This window comes from Ahaetulla prasina, chromosome 7 (assembly GCF_028640845.1).
Source record: "Ahaetulla prasina isolate Xishuangbanna chromosome 7, ASM2864084v1, whole genome shotgun sequence".
Classification (NCBI taxonomy): Eukaryota; Metazoa; Chordata; class Lepidosauria; order Squamata; family Colubridae; genus Ahaetulla; species Ahaetulla prasina.
This window is the reverse complement of record NC_080545.1, coordinates 46,655,219-46,681,692: the sequence shown is the minus strand read 5'-3', so window position 1 is coordinate 46,681,692 and position 26,474 is coordinate 46,655,219. Positions and strand designations below refer to the sequence as shown.

Sequence of the window (26,474 nt, the reverse complement as noted above, 5' to 3'; positions counted from 1 at the left end):
CCAGAATTCCCAAGCCAACGATCAGTCCTGGGAGTTGAAGTCTATGCGCCTTAAATAGGCCCGGTCGGAAAAACATTGGTTCCTTTAGTAATTCCAGAAAGAGCTTGTTGAATAATAATGTTGTTGCTTTCTTCACTGTGATGTATTTGTAACGAACGTTAATAGCCGAGTATTGAAATCGCGCTGTTTGGACGACTTTAGATAAGAGAAACTTGCTATTATGGCTTGGTTTCCTGAGATGATATCAGAATCGGTGCCCTACCTTATAACAGCTACGTATGATAAAAAACATTTGTAAAAGGTATTGTCAAAAATTCTTCTTGGTTCAGAAATTTGTTTTGAGTTTAAAAATTTGTTTTGAGAGTAGTTTAAGCATAAAAATAATAACTTGTCTGGTAGTATTGCAAATATAGGGCTAAAACACCAAATAGTTGTTGATTAGTACATTGCACCAAATATAATTTTTGATTAATACACAGCAGTTTACATATATATGTTTTTTCAAATATGTTATTTACTACTGAATAGCTGTTTAATTTGTTATTGTTTCAAGTTAGCTGAAGTCAAAGTAATTTGTCTTCTGCTGATAAATAGTTCTATTACAAGAAGAATTTAATGTTTTCTGATAGAATTTCAAGATGTGATATCTCTGATCCAAATACACTGCAAAAATTTAACTTGGAGGAATACCAAGCGTTTACTGCCCCACCCCATCCCTACATGTAATTCCACAAATCTCCTGATGATTGTTGAAATTCTGGGAGAGTGGGAGAAAATTCATTAGCATAATAAAATATTATTTCTATTTTAATTGTGTAGTAGATTTTTTTCCTCCAGTGAATAATTTAAAAATAAATAGAAAACATGATGACAGCACATATTTTATATTATCTGTTTATCTTCTTTGAAATGTGAGTTAGGTTTTTAAAAAACATTGTAATTCATTCTTGATTAACGTGTCCGGTTTTAGAATTAACTAAATTGGAAAGGGCGTTAAGTTCAAATTCCCTGCTTTGTGTAAGAATGAGATTAAAATATCCTGTCAGTTGGCTCTGAAACCTCTTTCTGAAAACAACCAGTGAAAGTGTGTTTGCTACTTCCCTAAATAATTAATTCTATTGAACTGTTCAGACTGTATTTTTTTCCCTTTCAACTGAAATCTTTATTCTTGTATGATAAATCCATTACAATAATTCTTTTTTATTTATTTATTTATTTTTGTCACAACAGTATATGCAAACATTGACACAAAACAACACATCATATAAACATATACATAAGCAAAAGTATGCAGCAACTATATTAATTTGATATAATGAAAGGGAACAATAGGACAGGAACGGTAGGCACTTTTGTGCTCTTACGCACGCCCCTTATAGTTCTCTTAGGAATGGGGTGAGGTCAATAGTAGACAGTTTTTGGTTGAAGTTTTTGGGATTTTGAGAAGAGACCACAGAGTCAGGTAGTGAGTTCCAAGCGTTAACAACTCTGTTACAGAAGTCATATTTTCTGCAATCAAGATTGAATTGCAATCAAGATTCTCTGCCTTGTTTTCTGAAAGAAACAAAGTAGACAAATTTTTTGTTTTCTTCTATATAGCATTTTTAAAGTACCTGAAGCTGTGATTTCCCTCTCTGAGAAGGAACATGATAGCATCAAATCTCCACCAAATCTGATTGGGAATTTTCAAGTCCCCAACATATTTGAGGTAATCTATTCCAATTAAACCTTGATTGATCTGTTTCTGCCTCTGCCTCCCCAGAGCATATGTAAACAATGCTTTCATAATAATAAAACATATGTACCACATTGCTTTTTGACAAGAATCTTTATTTGTGTCAGAAACATCTACAAATTATAGATATATAACATTCAACACTGAGCAAATAAATAGGTATAAAATAGGTCATAGAAATATAGCCCATGTTAAAAAGGGGGATATGAAAAGAACCCTCTCCAAAGATTGCATTCCTTTTGGCAATCGTCCACTGGGCAATGGTGTTTTTATGGGAAAATCCTTTTAACCCAAAAAAGATTTGTATTTGGACAGCAATACAAACATGTTACAAATATTACAAGTGACATTATATATTTTTGACACTCTTGATTTTAGGTTTTTTTTAAAAAATATTGTGGTTATAAGTTATAAGGAGTCCCAAAAAAATATGGGACTCCTGCAGAAAGTAAATGTATAATCAACTTTTATCACATGACCATCACAAATGAAAAAATGACTTTTTTTTTTTTACAACTTTCTCAACATAAGAAATTCCTAAGCATACATGGCTGTACTTCACAATAGAAGGCAAAAAATGTTTGGCATTAACTTTAAACTACAGCAGAAGGGGGAAGGTGACAGAGGTGGAATAGATAAACAGCAGGTAAGAATACTGAAAAATAAGTAAAAAAACAACTGTAATAAAGATAACCTTGAAAGATAACCTTGAATTCAAAAGTACTGAGATTCATTTTTTTAATGAAGTACAAAAGAAAAATTGTACCATTATGAAAGTTTATCATAGCTTATCATTCAGGCAGATTTCCAAATTCTCAATAGGACAGCCCATAATTTTAATTACCCTGATATCTTCTGAAAAACAGCAAGAGTGGGTATTCAATAAATTTCTGACTTTTCTTGGTGGCAATTTAAGTTTGAGAAGGTAGAAAAAGAAAGAAAGGGATCAGCATTCTTGGATCTTATTATGACCACCGGACATGAATTGATTGAAGAAGTGAAGGTGACAGGTAATTTGAAAAAAAGGCTACATCATGCCGGAGATCAAGATAACAAAGAGAAGAAAGGATGAGAGAGGTCAAACACTTCTGGGGGACTTCCGGTGGCATTGCAGGTCATTGTGAATGGTCTTTTTAGACCGCCAGTCCCGCGATCATGTAGAGTCGCTAAGAAAGCGAAAATCAGCTGTCTAGCGGCTCAGAAACCTTTCCCGCGGGAGACGAGGGAAAGGTGAGCCATCGGGTAGCGATAGTGCCCCCTAAAAAAGCACCAGAAATGATCCTGGGGGCTTGAAGAGTGAGCTCCCTTGAAAACCCGAAGAGCTCCGGATTTGGGATGCCTCTGCCTTTTTTTGGCAGAGCAAAATGCCGCGACCACATCTGCAATCAATATTGAGTTTTAAATGGATTTTTCGAAGCAGACGGAGCATGTAAGTACAGGCATGCAAGTAACAAAATTTAGCTCCCTAGTTATATTGTAACTGGCTGAGATGATTCAAGAAGAATAGAGGAAATGGCATCGTTGCTGTAATGGAGTTAAAACGAGAGTGAAGGAAATGTTTATTAAGGTTGCTAGCACTAGTTGTTATGTGAAGAGATTTTAAAATTAAGTGGAATGATTTAGAACTGATTAATCTAATTACGAAGTTTATGAAAGGATTGAAGATTTATTGAATTTTCCTTTTTTTTTCTTTTGCTGCTAAGTATAAAATTTATAAGAAATGGCTGCTAAGAAAACAAAGCAGGAAGTCTCTAAGGAAGTTGAACTTTTGCTAATTCAAATAAAGTTACAAGAAGATATGAAAGAATTTTTACAGGGACTTTTAGAAGAAACTTTGGAGACCCAAACTTTTGTTAAAGCAAAAATTTAAAGAAATGCAAAAAGAGATATTGGAAATTAAAGCCCAGAATAAGGAGTTCAGTGAAGATGTGGTGGCAGGATTTAAATGTTTAGTAGATTGTACCATACAGTTGGATGAAAGAATTGAAAAAATTAATCAAACCAATTTGAACTTGGAAAATAAAACAAAGAGCTAAGAAGCAACAATTTCAACCCAAAAGATTCTTTTTTTATGGGAAAGGGTAAATTACAATTGAAATTTTTTTGAATAGAATGATAAAAATAGAATAAGTGGAATTAGTTAAGTATGAAAGGGGTTTAAAATATTTAGCAATTTATACTGATAAATGTTATAGCTTGTATCTGTTTGAATTTAAAAGTTGGATATATGACTGTAGTAATGGTACTTGGTTATATATGGTGGAATTGTTAAAAATTAAATTATTTTGGGTGAAGATTGATTTGGAGGATAAGAAATGTAATTAGTTAATTGTATGAAAGGGGTTTAAAATATTTAGCAATTTATACTGATAAATGTCATGGTTTGTATTTGTTTAAATTTAAGAGTCGGAGATAGGATTGTAGTAATGTTACTTGATTATATATAGTGGAATTATTAAAGATTAAATTACTTCGGCTGAAAACTGATTTGGGGGATAAGAAATGTAATTAGTTAAGGGTTGTATGGGAAAAATGGGTAAATGTTTAGAAAATTACGATGTTGGGTGTTTATTATTATTTATGATGGATATATAAACTTGAGGGATTATAAATTTGAGGGACTATAAGATATATTGAAAGATGATGTTTATTATTATGTATGATGTATATATAAACTTGATGGACTATAAGGTATACTGAAGAATAACTTTTGATATTTTAATATTGGGGGAATATTGCTTATTACTGAAGATTGGATGTTAAAATTAGTGGACCCAGATGAGAAGGCAGGAACATTAGCGTACCTGAAAGACTACTTATGAAAGATAAATATGGGAATGGAGAAGATGGATTGACTTTTAAAAAATACTGGACTGAAATAACTTGACCCAGACAAGACAGGAACATCAGAGTGCGTGAAAGACTATTTACGAAAAATATATACTGGAATGAAGAAGATGGACTGACTTTTAAAAAGATATTGGATTGAAATATTGGAACACTAAATAGTTCATGAGGGAATAGAATGTAATTGTATTAGTATTAGTATATTTTCCTTTTTCTCCTTTTTTTGGGAAAGGGGAGTTAAAGTTTTAGAGGAGGATGGGAGTTTATGGATAATTAGCGTATTTTAGCTTATGATTGTTAGATACAATACCCTGTATTTGCTCTGGGAAGTCAGGGGTGGGGGTTGGGGGAAGGGGGGAGGGAAAAGGGTCAGGGTTGGGGGGAAGGGGGGGATCTATGGGGAAAAATTTTGTAAAACTTTTTCAATAAAAAAACAACATTTCTGAAAGGCAAATGTTAATGAATTGGGATGAAATATGGACAGCATATCATGGTGTTCAAAGGATAAACAAATTTAAATGGAATGAGGTGTCAAGACTGAACCGCTTTGCTTCTTTCAAACCCTAATGCTTTTCAACTTGCCAATGAACTGGGGGGAGGGGAGGGGGAAATGGAATGCCAAGAATGTGTGCAGAGATGAGAACATGGAAACCATCAAGGTCACCACTTCAGGTGCTTAAGAGATGGACTGTTCCCATAATAAACTGATGTCTCATAATTGGACAATGTGATTGATCACCCAGGGGTGGAGAGAAGAGGAAACTATTGTTTAACTAAGTAAGCATTTGCGTAGGAAAACCAGAGCTGGTTTTGTTTCTTCAGTATCAATATGGTGTATCCAATCAAGTTTTACTTTTGGGATTTCAAATCTCCCAAGAGCGTTTCCTTGTTTTGGGTTCACTAGTTGGTCAGTGAGAGAGACTCTAAAAAATGAAATATTGGAAAAAAATCAAAAGTGCAATTACACACAATCCATGGGAGAAGAAATAATAAGAAATGCTTTAAAGGTCAAAATTAATGAATAAACAGCAAGCTGAGAAGCAATATGGAGATTTATAAGAAACAGAGCAGGGCTAATAATGTAAGAGAAATACATGGTAGTTCAAACCTGTAGGGACAGGCTTAGGAAGTCCAAAGTTCAGAATGAATTGAGGCAAAAGTAATTGCACAATTTTCCTCTTTTCTGAGAGAAAACACATGTAGCCCCATATACTTGTTTGTAATAAAGTGGGCAGCTTTATAAATGTTTTAAATCAAAACAAATGAGATACTTTGGATCCTTTACTCCCACTCCACCCCCACCCCCCCAAACTGTTCTTATAGCTTTATAAAGTAGGTTTACCTGAAAGGCATTGAGTTGCAGAAATGGATCCCAAATGGATCATCACATAAAATAGATTCATAATGAACTTTTAAACTAAATTTACTTTAAGTTTAGGAAAACTAGGAATTATGAAATTAACCTTTGGATGTATCCAATATATTTTTAGATATATATTTATTTCTGCCAGTCATTCCTGGTATTAAAAATGACAATAAATTTTTATGAGTCAGAAATATATATGGATGTACATACTATCCATGTATATTTCTGACACAGATATCAGGACTGAATGTGTTTTATTCCTAAGGCACTTTAAATAACTCTAGAAAGTCTTCCAATCCAATATTTGATGAGCTGCCACAAAGAAGAGGAAGGGTGTCAATCTATTTTCCAAAGTACCAGTACCAGGACAAGGAGTAATGGATGAGAAATAACCAAGAAGAGGAGCAACCTAGAACTAAGGATAAATTTCATGACAGAACAGTCAACCAGTGGAACCACTTACCTTCAGAAATTGTGATTGCTCCACCACCGGAGGCTGGACAGCCATTTGACTGTAATGGTGTAGGATCTGCTTGAGCAAAAGGTTGGAATAGAAGACCTCCAAGGTCCCTTCCAACTCTGTTATTCTGTATTCTATTATTATTGTAATCATATAATTGCAGAAAAGCTTAAGCAGGAATTAAATCTCCCCAGAGAATACTTGCTACAAGGAAGTAAACAAAGCAAGTTCATATTTCTGAGTTCTGATCTGATCCCATCCTAGAGGTTTCAGGAATTTTAATTCCCAAGTGGGCCCTCCTTAAAAATAAAGCAGAATGCAAAATATGTCTGAAATGATCTTTATCTAGGCATAGCATTTCCTGAATAGCAGTAAAATATCCCAATGTTCGGTGAAGTTTGGTTAATGTTATATGTTTTTTTTTTCTCATTGAATAAAGTTTTCACTAGCTGGCTTGAAAAGAAAGCCTATTCCTTCTCTTAGCTGTATTCACAAACAGGTTACACACTGTATTTTTTTCTCATAGCTATTTCATAAAACTGGTCAACTGAATCCAAATAATACTTACTATTGAGGAATTGGATATTTCATCTATTTTTATAATAGAAAGATTATAAAATTGGATTTAAATTGCTTAAGCTTGTCCCCAGAGTCCAAAAGATATAAGACAATTATTTGTTTTAAAATTAAATTAATGATCTCATAGAGGCATTTATGAACTTCCACAAAACATGATTATAATATGCCTTGGAGTTGGGGCTCAGCCAAAGTTAAGGTTGTACAAAACAGTGATGGGATAGGATGTTAATTTTTACATGACCGGACATAAAAATTGGCTCACGAGTATTTAAAAAGTTGCTAGATTTATGCAACTTCTGAAACTGTATACAGTCATGCCTAAAAGTACATATTATTGACCATATGGATTACTTATGGATCAACTTGAGCCTAGCACAGTTTTGTTCATAAGCTATCAGTAATATAAAGGATTAATATATATATTTTATATATAAAACATTCTTTCTTTTTCTTTAGTAGAAGAAACCACTATATATTTTGGCAAATTTCATAAGTACTGTCTAAATAAATGAAAAATTTCTTGAAGTGTCCAGGAAAGTCTCTTCTTATCAAACTTCAGGGTAGTAGGAAAGAAAATAAAAGGAAAGAAAGTTATACAGCAAAAAGGAAATAATAGATCTTTCTGAAAATCATCCATATTTTATCAATATAATTTTATGAGATGTCAAAATAGCATGATGTATGCATATCAGTGACTCCATTTAATAATGGAGAATAACTTAAATCTCATTCAAAAAGTCTATTTGAATAGGATTTGCCTAAATTATATGGTTATATAGAACTATCTCTTTAAAACGTTCTTGTAAGTTCCTTTCATGTTAATGTCAGAAAGCTCATGGCAAACTCATATTTGATCTGCATTACTTACTGCAGCCAGAAAAAGAGAACAGTTTAACTCTGATAATCCCCTTCTGGAAAGGAGATATTAGATATGACTGACATGGCTTTTAAAGAGTAGTAGCTTTATTTATTGGAACTACAAAACCAACTAGCATAAGATAGGATCTGCAGAGACTTTCAGAACCTCTACGTTGAAGGACCAAAAGAAATGTGCCTTGTACCACCTTGTAGGTCTCATAATTTTCTATGGGTTACTCTGTCAAATCTTAAAAATAAATGTTGCCATCTGCTCTTATCGTTATAACTGTCATCCTTAACTTAAAAGGATGACTGATTATGTTTACCAAATGGTTAATTTATAACAGTCTTTCCCAATATACCCCACTCTGCATATATGTTGATGTTCAGTGGCAGTAAAACTTTTTAAAAAACATTCTTGTAGGTTCATATTTGTGTTTTCAGTAATAGTGTCTAGTAACCCTATCTTTTGTGAAGCTTTTTGGGCTACTTTGTATTTTGGAGAACTTCAGGATTTTCTCTACTAAGCTTTGCCTTTGCAATATGTATTCAAAATTTTTAAACTTTGGCTTTATTATTAGTGATCCAAGTAAGCAGCCTGGTTTAATTTATGTAGAATAATATTGAATTATTGTTCTTAGAGTCATAGGTATGGTCAGCAATTATTTTTTTCCAGAATGTTATAATTATATAACTGGCCTGGAGAGATCTTTAGTCTTGGACCATCCTGGTGGAGGGGAGTGGTGTGGTGGGCATTGGAGGCGTCCTGGCCTATATGGGCCTGCTTCATTCCACTATTTTAATGTGCATTGTCATCAGCACTTTACATGGCCTTTTGGGATTCTTTGGCCATGATTGTTCCCGTGGAACTGTGGTGGAAGAGACTTGGAGACCGGCTTGCGATCTGCCGGGGGACTTATCCAGAAATGACTGAAAAAGAGATACCGATGGCGATGTTAGAACTACCTACCTCATTTTCAATGGATTTTAGGACTGAGTCACTTTTCCATCTTTCTCCATCTTTATATCATTTGTCATCATGTACTAGCCACCATTTGAAGAGTCATCAGAAAATGGGTATCCATTGGAGAAACTATTGTTTAATATCCTGCCGTCCTGGGATAGTTTCATCCCTCGTCGAATTCTTTCTTCTAGTCACGCGATATTTATATGACATCTATGCGATATTCGGTACAGGAACTCTTGCGCCTGCGAGGTGCCCCCGCCTCGCAGGAGTGGCCCGCTTTATTACCGAGGGCCGGCCTCAATGACGGGTCTTGGGACCCACAGAGGTGGCATGTGTCAAGGAAGAGCCTTTGGGGTTTTTTAGATAGGGAATTTTTAAGGGGTGGGAGGGCAAGGGCGGGTGCTGGGGGCAGCCCGTCGGGTGGGGAGCCAGTTCCTGCGCGCGCTCGTGGCGTCCATTTAATAGGTTCGAAGGTTACGGGGGAGGATTGCGTTCCTTTTGGTGAGGGTGGTTCCATTTGTACGGTAAGTGGGAGGGGCAGATATGGCGGAAGGGGGGATCGTATCGTTTTGGGGGGGCGCGCGCTCGATGTTTACAGGCGATCGCGCGCCCTGATCCCCCTTCCTTCTCCCGTTTCCCGGATGGCCAAGACCCTCAGAGCCTGGGCCTTCGACTTATGTTGTGCAACGCCCGGTCCGTGGTCAATAAGGCCCCCCTAATACATGATCTCATTCAGGGGGGTGCCGCGGATCTTATAGGCGTTATGGAAACCTGGTTGGGCACTGAAGGGGGTGTGCCCCTTGTGGAAATGTGCCCACCGGGTTTCCGTGCACTCCATCAGCCGAGGGCTCAGGGTAGGGGTGGGGGAGTGGCGGTGGTTATTAGAGAGAGTCTAGAGCCGAGGGAGACCACTGTACCTCAGATTGCCGGGTGTGAATCCCTCTTTGTGAGGTGGGGTCATAGGTGTCAGATGGGCTTGTTTGTCGCGTACCTGGCTCCTTGCTACGTGACAGCCGCCCTGCCCGAGCTCTTGGAGGTGCTGGCTGGGGTGGCAGTGGAGACCCCCAGACTTATAGTCATGGGGAACTTCAACTTGCCATCTTCCGGCACATCATCGACAGCAGCTCGGGAGTTCATGGCTTCCATGACGGCCTTGGACCTGACCCAAGTAGTCGATGGCCCTACTAACACAGGGGGTGGCACGCTGGACTTGATTTTTATCTCTGGTCAGTGGTTGAAGGATCTGGACTTGAGGGATGTAGTCAATGAACCTTTGTCATGGTCAGATCACTCCCTCCTTCGCCTGGACTTTCTGACCGCTACTCACCACCGCAGGGAGACGGAACCAATACGTTGGTTCCGTCCCAGGCGCCTGATGGATCCGGAGAGGTTCCAGACGGAGCTTGGGCCATTTCCTGAGGGTCTAGCTCACGGCACGGCTGAGGAACTAGTCGCGGCCAGGGAACGGGCCGCGGCTGGGGCTTTAGACCGCGTTGTGCCTTTGTGGCCTCTGACCCGGCGTAGATCCCAACCGGCTCCTTGGTTCTCCGAGGAGCTGAGGGGGATGAAACACCGGAGAAGACGCCTAGAGAGTTCGTGGAGGTCCAGTCGTTCGGAGGCTGATCGGACACAAGTTAGGTCCTATAATAGGACCTACCTTGTGGCACTGAGGGAAGCGAGACTTTGCTACGTCTCGTCCCTCATTGCGTCGGCAGATAACCGCCCAGCCGCCCTGTTTCGGGTGACCTGTTCCCTCCTTCACCAGGGGGAGCGGGATGACCTGTTGCAGGGACATGCTGAGGAGTTTAACGGTTATCTATACGATAAAATCGTTCAGCTTCGGGACGGTCTGGACCAAAATTGCGGGGATCCAGATGGGGCGTCTGAGGGCGGTCTTGTTGACATTGTTTGGGATGAGTTTGACCCTGTGGCTCCCGAGGACATGGACAGGTTGCTGGGTAGGGTGAATGCCACCACGTGTTTACTGGACCCGTGCCCCTCCTGGTTGGTACTGGCCACTCAGGAGGTGACACGAGGCTGGCTCCAGGCGATTACGAGTGCTTCTTTGTTGGAGGGAGTCTTTCCGACCGCCTTGAAAGAGGCGGTGGTGAGGCCCCTCCTCAAGAAGCCTTCCCTGGACCCGGCTGTTTTAGGTAATTATCGTCCGGTCTCCAACCTTCGCTTCGCGGCGAAGGTTGTAGAGAGTATGGTGGCATGTCAGTTTCCCCGGCACCTGGAGGAAACTGTCTATCTAGACCCGTTCCAGTCCGGTTTCCGGCCCGGTTACAGCACGGAGACAGCTTTGGTCGCGTTGGTGGATGATCTCTGGAGGGCCAGGGATAGGGGTTGCTCCTCTGCCCTGGTCCTATTAGACCTCTCAGCGGCTTTTGATACCATCGACCATGGTATCCTGCTGCGCCGGTTGGAGGGATTGGGAGTGGGAGGCACCGTTTATCGGTGGTTCTCCTCCTATCTCTCCGATTGGTCGCAGATGGTTGTGACAGGGGGGCAGAGGTCGGCCCCGAGGCGCCTCACTTGTGGGGTACCTCAGGGGTCGATTCTCTCGCCCCTTCTGTTCAACATCTATATGAAGCCGTTGGGTGAGATCATCAGTGGCTTCGGTGTGAGGTACCAGCTGTACGCTGATGACACTCAGCTGTACTTTTCCACACCGGGCCACCCCAATGAAGCTATCGAAGTGCTGTCCTGGTGTCTGGAAGCCGTACGGGTCTGGATGGGGAGAAACAGGCTCAAGCTCAATCCCTCCAAGACAGAGTGGCTGTGGATGCCGGCATCCCGTTACAGTCAGCTGAGTCCACGGCTGACTGTTGGGGGCGAGTCACTGGCCCCGATGGAGAGGGTGCGCAACTTGGGCATCCTCCTGGATGAACGGCTGTCTTTTGAAGATCATTTGATGGCCGTCTCCAGGAGAGCTTTCTACCAGGTTCGCCTGGTTCGCCAGTTGCGCCTGTCAGGGTTCCAGAAATACCTCTTCTGCGTAAAAGAAACTCAGAGACATTTCTTTTCCAGAGTTCTTTACTAGCATGAGGAGACTGGCACACGATGAGTGCAATTCCAAAACTGAAGTTCCGGATTCTTTTCCCAGTTATACAAACCCCAAGAGTCCCACCCCCCTGACCCCTTTGATGGTCACATGGTCCCACGTTCTTCCAGTTCATTCGAATATCTTCTTGCCACTCTTCCTGCAGACGTTAACACCGTCCGACCTTGACCGCTTGAAGAATATTACCATACCCCTCAACCCCCCCTCCTCCCCTCAGGGGAAAAATGTGGCAGCATCTGGAACCCTAAAGTCTAATATGGTTTCCAGGCCTGACAGGCGTCCCCCCTTGGAAAAGAAGCTATATCCTAGGAAAGAAAACAAAGAGTCGATAAAGAAGAGTGTCAGTGGTCCACAATTCCCTTCTACCTCCCCCTCCCCTCTCCAAGAGGTTTCTTAGGTTTGTCAGGGAAAGTGTCGTGAAATTGTTTAATTAAATTGTCAGCATTTATTTTCCAAATTTTGACCCAAGTAGATTCCGATAATGGGTATCCCTTCCAGTGGACTAAGTATTGTAATTGACCTCTGTAGAGTCTAGAGTCAAGAATTTTCTTGATTTCATAGTGGGTTTCACCTTGGATTATCAAGGGGGGTGGGGGAGCGGTAGGGTGAGGTCTCAGATCAGACTGTCTAGCAGGTTTTAATAAGCTGGTATGGAATACCGGGTGTATTTTCCCCAACATGCGAGGGAGTTTGAGTTGGACGGTAACGGGATTAATAATTTTTACAATGGGGAAAGGACCCAAAAATTTTGGACCGAATTTTCTGCTGGGTATCCTTAATCTTAGATACTTAGTAGACAAAAAGACTTTATCTCCAATGCGAAAAGGGGGTTGAAGGGAACGGTGTTTGTCAGCTTGGGCTTTGTAATTCCGAGCTGTCACAGCTAAGGCGTTTTTTGTGTTTTCCCAACCTTTCTTCAACGAATTCATCCAGTCTGTTAGGGAAACCGAAGTAGGGGGTTGCATGGGGAGTTCAGGCATTGGAACGAAGTCCATGCCGCTGGTTACTTGAAAAGGGGTTAACCCCGTGCTGCTGTGTACCGCATTATTATATGCAACCTCTGCAAATGGTAACAAGTCGGACCAGTTTTCTTGTTCGTAATTTACGTAACACCGTATGTATTGTTCCACCATAGAATTTAATTTTTCAGCCGCTCCGTTAGTCTCCGGATGGAATCCAGAACTAAGTCCTTGAGACAACCCAATGGACCGTAGGAACTCTCTCCAGAACTTGGCTGTGAATTGAACACCTCTGTCGGATATTATCCTTTTAGGGACTCCATGCAGTCTGTAGATGTGTTTGAGGAAGAGCTTTGCTAATTTTCTAGCTGATGGCAATCCGCTGCACGCAGTGAAGTGGGCCTGTTTAGAGAACAAGTCCACTACGGTCCATATCACTGTATTTCCCCCACTAGGTGGGAGTTCAACAATAAAATCCATGGCAATCTCTTCCCAGGGTCTGGTGGGTTCGGCTACGGGTTGTAGGAGTCCAGGGGGTTTACCTGGTCTGGACTTCATGGTGGCGCAGGTAGCACAGCTCCTGACATAGTCTTCGACATCTGATTTCATTTTCGGCCACCAGAATTGTCTTCTAGCCAAGTGGAGAGTTTTTAAAAATCCAAAGTGACCTCCTAGGCGAGAGTCGTGGCTTCTCTGTAGTATTGCAACCGCATAGCGACGGGTACATAAATTTTGGTGCCCTTCCAGGGTATCCCATCCCTTAAGGTGAGGTCTGGCAAGTTTTCTTTAAACCAAGCATCGTCAGTGAGTGCTGATTTTAAGTCCGCTAGCAGTTTATTTGGTGGGATATTAGTACTGCGGCGTGATCACGGTCGAGTAAGTGCTTGGCTGGCCGGTTCGCTATCGGGGATCATCGCATGTATCACCTCTTCGTGTTGACTGTCAAATTGTGGTTTCCTAGATAGGGCGTCAGCCAGTAGATTTTGGTCGCCTGGGATGTATTTGAGGGTGAAATGGAAGCGCTTGAAAAACTGAGCCCATCGAACTTGTTTGGGAGAAAGCTTTCGGTTTTTTTTTAAGTATTCGAGGTTTTTGTGGTCCGTCCATACCTCGAACGGTTCTTTTGCCCCTTCAAGGAAGTGTCTCCAGGAGAGGAGTGCCCAACGTACCGCAAAGGCTTCTTTTTCCCAAACTGCCCATCTGCGTTCAGTGTCCGTCAGTTTTTTAGATACGTACGCGCAGGGCATAAGGTTGTTCTCGGTATTCCGTTGTAATAAGACAGCGGCTACTGCTACATCACTTGCATCAGCTTGGACCACAAAAGGTTTATTTGGATCCGGGTGTTGAAGAATCGGTTCCATCGAGAAGAGGCGTTTCAGGTGTTCAAAGGAACGTTGGCAGTCCATTGTCCAAGGTAGGGGTTGGTTAGGTTTGGGTTTGGCGGGTAATGGCCCAGTTTTTAGTAATTCTGTTAATGGTAGAGCTACTTCTGCGAAAGAAGGAATGAATTTGCGGTAAAAATTTGCGAATCCCAAGAAACTTTGAAGTTGCTTACGTGTGCGTGGCGGTTGCCAGTCCAAGACTGCTTTTACTTTGCCTGGGTCCATTTCGATACCTTTGTTTGATATCCGGTAACCTAGGTAGTCCAGGGATTCCTTATGGAATTCGCATTTGGAAAGTTTGACATATAGCTTGGCGGCTAGGAGCTTTTTAAGAACTTGTCTGACCAATTTGATGTGTTGTTCCATATTGTCTGTGTAGATAAGAATATCATCTAAGTAGACAAGAACCCCATTGTAGAGATGGGGATGCAGGGTTTCATTAATTAGTTGCATAAAAACAGCTGGAGCCCCTTGGAGGCCAAAGGGCATGACACAGTATTGGAAACTACCCAAGGGGCAGTTGAAAGCCGTTTTCCATTCATCACCCTCCTTGATGCGGACCCGGTAATAGGCTTCCCTTAAATCCAATCTGGTGAAAATTTTGCCTTTTGATAGGTGGTTCAACAAATCGTGCATAAGTGGTAAAGGGTATGTGTTTTGTATGCAAATCGCATTGATATTTTTGAAGTCAATACATAATCTAAGCGAACCATCTTTCTTTTGTTTAAATAGCACAGGCGCAGCTACAGGTGATTTTGCTGGTTCAATGAACCCTCTGGCTAGGTTAGTGTCAATGTATTTTCTTAGTTCAGACATTTCTGCTGGTGTCATTGAGTACATTTTGGGTTTTGGTAACTTTGCCCCTGGGTGCAATTCAATTGCGCAATCAGTTTGCCGGTGGGGGGGTAAGAGGTTACATTCATCCTCGCTAAAAACGTCTGATAAATCCATGTATGCTTTAGGGATGCGGGGTTCATTAGGAGATGGCTTGGATATGGTGGTTGTTGGTTCCCTCTGGTGGTTATTTTGGATAAGGTTTTTTTTGTGGGTGGGGGGTATTGGGTCTAAGGTCCGAAAGTCCATATAATTTTCCTGAATCCATCCTCCCATTTGATTGTGGGTTCCCATTTGTCCAACCAAGCTAAACCCAGGATGATGGATTCTGACATTTTGGGAATTACTATGAATCTTATAAGTTCATGATGGGCACCAATTTCTAAGCGAACCAGTTGTGTGATTTGGGTTGCTGGAACGCCACCAATCAAGGTTCCATCTACTTGGTGGAATTTAATTGGGTGTTTCAAGGGAAATGTTTTTATACAGAGTTGGGTGACTGTGGAGGTTGAAATTAGGCATCTGGTGCATCCTGTGTCCACAATAGCGTCTAAAACTTTTTTGGCCCCTCCCCCTGGAATTATTAAGTTTACTTTGATGGCAAAAGGAGAAATAGGTGCACTCACCATTGGGTCGTTTTCTGCTTGGTTTGAGTCGTCGAGAGGTGAATCAGATGACGGAAGGTCAGTAGGGAGGTCTATGGCTTGTCTTGCAAAGCGACTGGTATTAGGATTCTTTCGAGGGGGGTTGCGTGGTCGGGTAGCAGTTGGTGGCCGATACTGTGGGAGGGGCGTTGGGGCTAGGCAAACTGACGCGCGATGTCCTAGTTTTCCACAACGGTAGCATATGATTATTGTTGAAGGTTGAAAGGTGGAGGGTGTGGTTGGTTTTGAGAGAGAGGATCTTGTAGGTGGTCGTTGTGGAGTTGTAGTTGGTGATTGGCTTTGGAGGGGGTTGAATTCTCTGTCCAGAGCGATGGACACATTGTACCAGGCATTAAGTTGTTCTGGGATTCCTCTGGTGAAGCAGGCTTTTCTGATGTTTTGATCAACCACGTCTTTGAAGTAGTGGAGAATAATTTGTTCTGGCCAATGTCTAAGATTGCCAGCAACTCTTCTGAAATCCCATACAAATTGTTTTAGCGGCTTGTTACCTTGTTTCATTGTTTTTAAGGAGGTTTCACATTCTGCAATTAGGTCATCATCTTGAAACCGGTTGCGAAGCAGTGCCATAAATCCGTGAACATTGTTTAGTTCTGGTGCATGTTCATTGTATAGCTGAGCTATCCACTCTGAGGCTAGCCCTACATTCATACCATCCGAGATGGCGTTGATTAGGCTTCTTTCTGATGGGTATTGATGTCTATATTGTTCAATGTAAGCCTCAATTCTGCTGAGAAAGTAAGCCAGGTGATGTGGATTCCCATCAAAGGTTGGTTTGAAAGGGGGAGGGGTTGGGGGAGGGGGTGCAGGGGGGTTTAGCTGGCCTGCTTGCGGCTGAAGAGGGATTTGCGGGGGCGGGGCCGTTGCTGTTGTGGCTGGTTGTTGAGCTGTAAAGGGGGGTGGAATTCCCCCTGGCTGCTGAGAAGGAAGTCCTTGAAATGCTTCAGCTGATGAAAAAAACATCGGCGTGGGCCCACAGGAAAGAAAGGTGCTGAACTGGCTGGTTGCCATTGGTATTGGATCCACCCTTGTCCAGGATAAAATGCCCAGCCAGGAGGAATAGAAGCTGCTGGAGGCAGCGTAGGCCTCTGTTGGCAGGAAAGGTCGATTGGAGGGGGGAGTTGCGATTCCCCCCAAGCTCCTGGTGCTGCCTGAACTTTCTGCCGTCCGAAAGAGGGAAAGGAGGTCCTTCTGCGTTCATCGTAACGGCTTCGGGCTTCAGTAATTTCTCTCTCTTGGGTGGGAGGGAAGGTGAATTTAGGCTGGGCTAATGGCTCTCGAGGTGGGTGGGCTGAGCTTATGCGGGGCCTCACTTCCAGACGCTCAAAAGTTTCAGGGAGGTCTAATAGGGACTGGGATTTCAGGGGGTTTCTCAGGTCCCAATCCAGTGACTCTCCCGATTCTCCAGGTTTTACTGTCCTCCAGTGAGGTTGAGAAGAGGGAGGGGGCTCTCCATTCCGCCCCGGGGAAATGTTTTCTCCCGACTGGCAGCTTACCCATGAATCAGAGTCCTTGGGCCGTGCTCCAAGCTGACAAGCAGGCTCTACCACTTCGGGGCTTCGAGTCCTCTCCTCCGATGGGAAATAGGTGACTTCAACTAAATCGTCAGATTCATGTTTCGGTGCTCCTTCTACGCTTTCAACTTGCTGCTCTTCCATCTTCACTGGGTCTTTGCACCGCTGTGGAGGTTGCGGAGACTGGGGCCCAGCACCCCTCTAACGGGCCCCCTCTGAGAGGAGGAGAGGGTACCGTTAGCAAAAGAAAGTTATGAGTTTTGGAATAAAGTCAGGGTTCCAGAAATACCTCTTCTGCGTAAAAGAAACTCAGAGACATTTCTTTTCCAGAGTTCTTTACTAGCATGAGGAGACTGGCACACGATGAGTGCAATTCCAAAACTGAAGTTCCGGATTCTTTTCCCAGTTATACAAACCCCAGGAGTCCCACCCCCCTGACCCCTTTGATGGTCACATGGTCCCAAGTTCTTCCAGTTCATTCGAATATCTTCTTGCCACTCTTCCTGCAGACATTAACACCATCCGACCTTGACCGCTTGAAGAATATTACCATACCCCTCAACCCCCCCTCCTCCCCTCAGGGGAAAAATGTGGCAGCGTCTGGAACCCTAAAGTCTAATATGGTTTCCAGGCCTGACAGCGCCCCTTTCTAGACTGGGATGCCCTATGCACGGTCACTCACGCCCTCGTGACGTCTCGTCTGGATTACTGCAATGCTCTCTACATGGGGCTCCCCTTGAGGGGCACCCGGAGGCTTCAGTTAGTTCAGAATGCGGCTGCGCAGGTGATAGAGGGAGCCCCTCGTGGCTCCCATGTGACACCTCTCCTGCGCAGACTGCACTGGCTACCTTTGGCCTTCCGGGTGCGCTTCAAGGTTCTGGTAACTATCTTTAAAGCGCTCCATGGCATAGGGCCGGGCTATTTACGGGACCGCCTGCTGCTACCGAATACCTCTCACCGACCCGTGCACTCTCACAGAGAGGGACTCCTCAGGGTGCCGTCTGCTAGACAGTGTCGTTTGGCGACACCCAGGGGAAGGGCCTTCTCTGTGGGGGCTCCCACCCTCTGGAACGAACTCCCCCCAGGACTTCATCAACTTCCGGACCTCCGAACCTTCCATGAGCTTAAAACATATCTATTCATCTGCGCAGGACTGGATTAGATTTTAAATTTATACGGGTTTTAATGGGTTTTATTATTTATATTGTTCTTTTTAACTATTTGGCTGTGTAGAATAAGTTTTTTAATTGATATTTTATTCTGTATTTATATGTACCTTTTTATTTGCCTGTGAACCGCCCTGAGTCCCTAGGGAGATAGGGCGGTATACAAATACGATAAAATAAATAAATAAAATAAATTATTTTAGCATATACGTAATTTATCAACGTAATAGCAAGACTAATCAATTTTATTCTCGGTGGTCATTGTTTTTACTATGTTTAAAAACAGCTGTTTTTCCAAATGGAGATTAATAAGGCTAATCTTTTTTCATTTCTTTTTCATTTTTTGAATCTCTGTAACAATTTCTATTCATTAAAGTAAAAAAGAGTAAAAAAACTTATTTGGTAAGACGTCCTGAACTTTGCACATAATACATATTCTAATTGCAAAAAAAGGAAAATTACTTACTTTGTTCTTTATAATATCACAAGTAGTAATAATAATATCAAGCCAGTTGCTAAGTTTAGCAGATGCGGTTTGATAATTAGGTTTGAAACGATAAGTCTCCTTTTTAACTATAGTCGCACAAAGCACGAATGGTTAGGCATGTGAACAAGAAATTTAAAAAGTCAGACTCAGTATATTTATTGTTCTATAGGTTTAGGTAAAGGTAAAGGTTCCCGTCGCACATACGTGCTAGTCGTTCCTGACTCTAGGGAGCGGTGCTCATCTCTGTTTCAAAGCCAAAGAGCCAGCGCTGTCTGAAGACATCTCCATGGTCATGTGGCTGGCATGACTCAACGCCAAAGGCGCACGGAATGCTGTTACCTTCCCATCAAAGGTGGTCCCTATTTTTCTACTTGCATTTTTTACATGCTTTCAAACTGCTAGGTTGGCAGAAGCTGGGACACTAAGCCACCGCGTCCCATCTCTATAGGTTTAAACTGTTACAATGTTTTGGTTCGGTGTAATTCAGAAATGAAAACGAAATGGTCTCTGTTAAGGGTAATCTGGGTTCACAACCAAGGTTGTGGACTGTTGAGCAGAGTACCCTATGAATGAAAACGACTGAGACTGGTTGTATACAATAACAGGCACTTGCAGACAAACTGGGGTTTGATATTCCTTTACTTTTAGGGAAAAGGCAAAGTCGTAGTCCAAAAACAATCCAGGTCATACACATATAAAGCCAGTCAGGGATGTTACAAATATCAAGTCTTCTTACCAACGTAGACTTGCACAACAAACAAGGTCTTCTTTCAGTTCGGCAAAACACAGTTTAATTTTAATGTTGGAGGCGAGTTATTGGCCCCAAAGGATAGGGTGCGCAATTTAGGTGTCCTCCTGGATGAACGGCTGTCGTTTGAAGATCATTTGACGGCCGTCTCCAGGAGGGCCTTCCACCAGGTTCACCTGGTTCGGCAGTTGCGCCCCTTCCTTGATCGGGATGCCTTGTGCACAGTCACTCATGCGCTCGTTACCTCTCGCTTGGATTATTGTAATGCTCTCTATATGGGGCTCCCCTTGAGGTGCACTCGGAGGCTTCAGTTAGTCCAGAATGCAGCTGCGCGGGTGATAGAGGGAGCTACGCGTAGCTCCCATATAACACCGCTCCTGCGCAGACTGCACTGGCTACCTGTGGCCTTTCGAGTGCACTTTAAGGTTTTGGTCACTACCTTTAAAGTGCTCCATGGCTTAGGGCCTGGGTACTTACGGGACCGCCTGCTGTTACCGCATGCCTCCCACCGACCCGTACGCTCTCACAGAGAGGGACTTCTCAGGGTGCCGTCCGCCAAGCAATGTCGGCTGGTGGCCCCCAGGGGAAGGTCCTTCTCTGTGGGGGCTCCCACACTCTGGAACGAGCTTCCCCCGGGTTTACGCCAAATACCTGACCTTCGGACCTTCCGCCGCGAACTGAAGACACATCTTTTCATTCGCGTGGGGCTGGCTTAAATTTTATTGATTTTAAATTATCTATTATTAATTTTAATGGGGTTTTAGTTTTATATATTTTAAAGTTTTTTAGGCCAATTATAAAATAAGTTTTTTAATTTGTATTTTAAATTGTATATTGTATTGTTTGTTTTTATTTTTGGCTGTACACCGCCCTGAGTCCTTCGGGAGAAGGGCGGTATAAAAAATCGAATAAATAAATAAATAAATAATTCACAACAGTCAGTATCTTGAGGAATCAGTAACTAGCTATGATCAAGCAACGATCATAAAGCTCAAATATACAGTTGCAGCATATCATCAGGTTACAATGCTGTAGCGTCCCTGTAGATTCCCCACAAGCCATAATTTAGTAGTCCTTTTATACATTGGCTACAGAGGTCAACCAATCAGGATGCCTGCATGATGCAGCACAGCCTTAAAGCAATATCATGCCTTTACACAGACATACATAGTTAGTTTATATATTGCCTGGCCAACTAGTTAGGCAAATAACAATTTCCTAACATACTCCCCTTTGGACAGGTCAATATATAATGGCTTATAATCTCAGCCCATAACTCTCACAACATGTTTTATGTCTGATTGCACTCTGCGGTTTTGTAAAATTATCAGCGATATTATTTTCTGACATACAATACTTCAGTTCTATCATATTATCCTATATATATTGCCTTACATTTAGGTATCTAATGTCAGTATATTTAGATCTCGTTTTAACAGCTAAATTCGTTGCCATTTTAATAGCAGCTTGATTATCTTCAAAAACAACAATTGGATTAGGTACATTTAAACCAGTGGTGGGATTCAAGTCATTTAACAACCTGTTCTCTGCCCTAATGATTTCTTCCAGTAACCAGTTTACCAAACTGCTCAGAAAGTTAACAACCGGTTCTCCCAAAGTGGTGTGAACTGGCTGAATCCTACCACTGATTTAAACCTATATCTAACATCAATTGTCTATAGTAGATTAATTCTGTGCACAATAAAGACAAACAGGAAAATTCAGCTTCCATTGTCGACAAACTTATGTGCTTTTGCCTGATAGATTTCCACCCAATTAATGTATTTCCTAACATTATTGCGATACCTGATGTAGATTTTCTCATAGCTAAATCAGTAGCAAAACTAGCATCAGCATATGCAGTCAGTATAAGATCACAGTTAGGTTCTAGATATAAGGCTTCAGATATCTCAGTATCCATTTTGCAGTTTGCCAATGCCTTTCAGTTGGTTCTGCATTATACCTCGCTAATTGGTTAACACAATAGGAAATATCAGGTCTAGACCAATTACTAATGTAAGATAAACTACCTATCAAAGATTGATAAATCTCCCTGTTGAATACAGGACTTTGTATATCACCATGTTTAAAATCCTGACTCATAGGTGTTTTTGCTGGTTTACACAGTTCCATATTGTAATATTTCAGTAATTGGCTAATTTTACTAGATTGGGAAGTTTGTATCCTCTAGTTGTTTTCTCAATATCGAGACCTAAATAGTGTTTAATATTGCCAAGATTTCATATTTTGAATTTCTTCTGCAACAAAACAACAAGTTCTCTTGCTTCCTTTTCAGTTTTAGTTATAATGGCAATATCATCTGTAAACAAGAGTAAAAATGAAACCAAACCATCTTTCTCTCGTTTAAAGAGACATTTGTCTGCTACACCTGCCCTAAAACCTATAGCATTTAATTCTTTCATTATTCATTTATTCCATTCAAACCCTGATTGCTTCAAACCGTAAAGACTCTTTTTTAATTTTCAGCAAATTCGCCCATCCGTTCTAATACCTAATGGTTTTTTCATATGGATATCATGATGCAAAGATGCATGTAAATATGCTGTCTCAACATCTATATGACTGATCTGATATTCATTTTTCGCTGCCCACACGAACATTGCTTTCAATGTGGTTGCTCTCAAACTGGGAGCAAAAACTTCATCATAATCTTTATCAGACTGCGCAAAGCCCTGAGCAACTAATCATGCTTTATGGGTTACAGTTCTATCAGCACCAGTCTTTAACTTATAAATCCATCTACAACCAATTAACCGTTCCCCTGGTGGTAACTTAACATTTTCATACACACCTAACTCGGTTAATGAATTCAGTTCTTTATCCATAGCTTCTTTCCAAGCTAATTGGTCCTTTTCAGGATACATCCTAATATCATCATAGTTAGAAGGTTCTATGTTTACTTGACAAACAACATTCGCTTGATACGTATCGGGTGGACGCCTTACCCTTGTAGATCTTCTAGGTAATACAGGACTCATAACTGGTCTTTCATCTAATTCCTCCCCTAAACTTTATTCTTCTTTTATAATAGATTCTACTTCATCTATTTCATCTTCGGGGGTATTATTAAACATTTGATCATCAATAATAACATTATCCTCCTTTCTGTAATCAGCTTGCTCAAGCTTATCCCAACCTTCATGCTCCAGGAATTTTGCACTAGCACTACGATAAATACTAGTGGTACCTGGGGCCCAAAAACTAAATGACCTATGATTAGATTCATACCCAACAGACCTGGTTGGGCACGGGTGGGGGGGGTGCCCCTTGTTGAAATGTGCCCACCAGGTTTCCGTGCATTTCATCAGCCAAGGGCCCAGGGTAGGGGTGGAGGGGTAGCGGTTATTATTAATGAGGGTCTGGGACCGAGGGAGGTCACTGTACCACAGATAGCCGGATGTGAATCCCTCTGTGTGAAGTGGGATCAGGGGATACAGGTGGGCTTGCTGATCACGTACCTGGCTCCTTGCGGCGTGACAGCAGCCCTGCCCGAACTGCTGGATGTGATAGCCAGGATGGCGGTTGATACCCCTAGACTTATGGTCATGGGGGATTTCAACCTGCCGTTGGTCGGTGAAGCATCTGTTGCAGCTCGGGAGTTCATGGCTTCCATGATGGCCTTGGACCTGACCCAGTTAGTTAATGGTCCCACTCACACCGGGGGAAACACTCTGAACTTGATTTTTGTCTCTGGACAGTGGTTGAATGATTTCGAATTAGGGGATTTAGTTATTCAACCCTTGTCATGGTCTGATCATTCGCTCCTTCGTCTGGACTTTCAAACCTCCAACCCACACCGCAGGGAGACGGAACCGACTCGTTGGTTCCGTCCCAGGCGCCTGATGGACGCAGAGAGGTTTCTGATGGAGCTTGGGCCATTTCTTGAGGACCTAGCTCATGGCTCGGCTGAGGAACTTGTCACCGCCTGGGAAAGGGCGGCGGCGGGGGCCTTAAATCGTGTCATGCCTTTGCGGCCTCTGACCCGGTGCCGATCTCGACCGGCTCCTTGGTATTCTGAGGAGATGAGAGAGATGAAACACCCACCCACGCCGGAAAAGACACCTAGAGAGTGGTTGGAGGACCAGCCGTTCCGAATCTGATCGAACACTAGTACGGTCTCATATTCAGACCTATCTAGTGGCAATAAGAGCGGCGAAACGTGAGTATTTTTCTGCCCTTATTGCATCGGCAGATAATCGCCCAGCCGCTCTGTTTAGGATGACCCGCTCCTCCTTATTCAGGGGGCTAGGGAGGACCCCTTGCAGGGACGTGCTGAGGACTTTGGACGATATCTGTATGATAAAGTCGCTCAGTTCCGGGATGGGCTGGACTCAGATTGGGTAGATTCAGATGGGGGAATGGAGGCTGATCTTGAGGCTGTCATCTGGGAGGAGTTCGACTCTGTGGCTCCCGAGGACATGGACAGGACACTGAGGAGGCTGAATGCAACCACATGTTTACTGGACCCGTGTCCCTCCTGGTTGGTACTGGCCACACAGGAGGTTACACGAGGCTGGCTTCAGGGAATTGTTAATGCTTCTTTGAGGGAGGGTGTCTTCCCTACCGCCTTGAAAGAGGCGGTGGTGAGACCCCTCCTCAAGAAGCCTTCCCTGGACCCAGCTGTTTTAGCGAACTATCGTCCGGTCTCCAACCTTCGCTTTGTGGCGGTTGTTGAGAATGTGGTGGCGCATCAGCTCCCTCGGTACCTGGATGAAATTGTCTATCCAGACCCGTCCCAGTCTGGTTTCCAGCCTGGGTACAGCACGGAGACGGCTTTGGTGGCATTGGTGGATGATCTTTGGAGGGCCCGGGACAGGGATTGTTCCTCTGCCCTGGTCCTATTAGATCTCTCAGCGGCTTTTGATACCATCGACCATGGTATCTTGCTGCGACGGCTGGAGGGGTTAGGAGTGGGGGGGCACCGTTTTTCAGTGGTTCTCCTCCTTCCTTTCTGACTGGTCGCAGATGGTGTTGGCAGGGGGGCAGAGATCGGCCACGAGGCGCCTCTTATATGGGGTGCCACAGGGGTCGGTTCTCTCAACTCTCCTGTTCAATATCTATATGAAGCCGCTGGGTGAGATCATCCGTGGTTTTGGGGTGCGGTGTCATCTGTACACTGATGATACACAGCTGTACATTTCCACCCCTAACCACCCCAATGAAGCCGTTGAAGTGATGTCCCAGTGCCTGGAGGCCGTGCGGGTCTGGATGGGGAAAAACAGGCTTCGACTCAACCCTTCCAAGACCGAATGGCTGTGGATGCATCCCAGTACAATCAGCTGATTCCATCGCTGACTGTGGGAGGCGAGTTATTAGCCCCCACGGAGAAGGTCCACAATCTAGGCATCCTTCTGGATGCACGGCTGTTGTTAGAAGAGCATATGACGGCCGTTGCCAGAGAAGCTTTTTATCAGGTTCACCTGATTCTTGGATTGGGATTCCCTATGCACAGTCACTCACGCCCTCGTCACTTCCCGCCTGGACTACTGCAACGCTCTCTACATGGGGCTCCCCTTGAAGAGCACCCGGAGACTCCAACTGGTTCAGAATGCGGCTGCGTGAGTGATAGAGGGAGTGACTCGTGGCTCCCATATAACACCTCTCCTGCGCAGGCTGCATTGGCTTCCGGTGGTCTTCCGGGTGCAATTCAAGGTGTTAGTTATCACCTTTAAAGCGCTCCATGGCATTGGACCGGGTAATTTACAGGACTGCCTGCTGCTACCGGGTGCCTCCCATCGACCAGTGCGCTCCCATAGGGAGGGCCTCCTCAGGGTGCCGTCAGCCAGACAATGTCGACTAGTGACCCCCAGGGGGAGGGCCTTCTCTGTGGGAGCTCCAGCCCTATGGAACGAGCTGCCTCTGGGGCTACGCCAACTCCCTGACCTCCGAACCTTTCGGCGCGAGCTGAAGACGTTTTTATTCCATCGCGCAGGACTGGCCTAATAGTTTTTAATGGGGATTTTATTGGTTTTATAGTTTTCAGCCAATTTCGTATTAGTCTTTTAAATTCATTTTTAATTTTTATATCTGTTGTTTTTATCTGGCTGTAAACCGCCCTGAGTCCTTTGGGAGAAGGGTGGTATAGAAATTGGAATGAATGAATGAATGAATGAATGAATGAATGAATGAATGAATGAATGAATGAATGAATGAATGAATGAATAAATAAATAAATAAATAAATAAATAAATAAATAAATAAATAAATAAATAAATAATAAACAACATTTTCCTAGCTCTTGGTTGTCCCTTTCACCTTAATTGCAATGGTATATGAATCCAAGCAGAAGCACCAAATGTATGTAGGTAGCTTAGATTTGGTTTTCTACCATGCCAAAGGGTAAATGGTAATTCACCAGTAGATGAATTCACTACATTGTTTAACACATGGTTAGCACACACTATGGCTTCACCCCAAAGTGATTCTGGTAGACTAGAATCTGCTAACATAGATCTAGCCATGGCTTGCAGTGTTTGACCTCTGCGCTCTACATAAGCGTTATGTTGTGGTCTATAAGGGGCAGAACATTTATGTTCAATACCTGCCTCCTGCAACATGTTCTCTAATCTAAGATTAGTAAACTCAGTGCCATTGTCTGTTACCAAGCAAACTACCTTATGTTTCTGTTTTCTCTCGACAAATTTCAGCCAGTTTGCCATACGCTGAAATGTTTCAAACTTTGTTTTCATTAAGTAACAGAAACCATACCTAGAGAAATGATCAGCTAGGCTCAGTATATAGCAGGCTCCCTCTAAACTGGGTTTTTTAGGTCCAATTAGGTCTGCAACTACTATCTCTAATGGTCATTCAGTTTTGAATCCGTTC

At 42.8% G+C, this 26,474-nt stretch overlaps 1 long non-coding RNA gene across 2 annotated transcripts in view; it reads left to right on the top strand.

Annotated features, from left to right (window-relative positions):
* The first annotated feature begins 22 nt into the window (after positions 1-22).
* LOC131201945 (uncharacterized) overlaps positions 23-26,474 on the top strand; it is a 51,088-nt gene continuing 24,636 nt past the window's right edge. Inside the window, exons 1-4 of one of the 2 annotated variants that reach the window (XR_009156039.1) lie at positions 23-301; positions 1,600-1,708; positions 2,267-2,381; positions 3,439-4,904. This is a non-coding gene — a long non-coding RNA (uncharacterized LOC131201945). Of the gene's footprint in view, positions 302-1,599; positions 1,709-2,266; positions 2,382-3,438; positions 4,905-26,474 lie in introns of those variants that run through there. The other variant, XR_009156040.1, reaches the window with a different exon arrangement.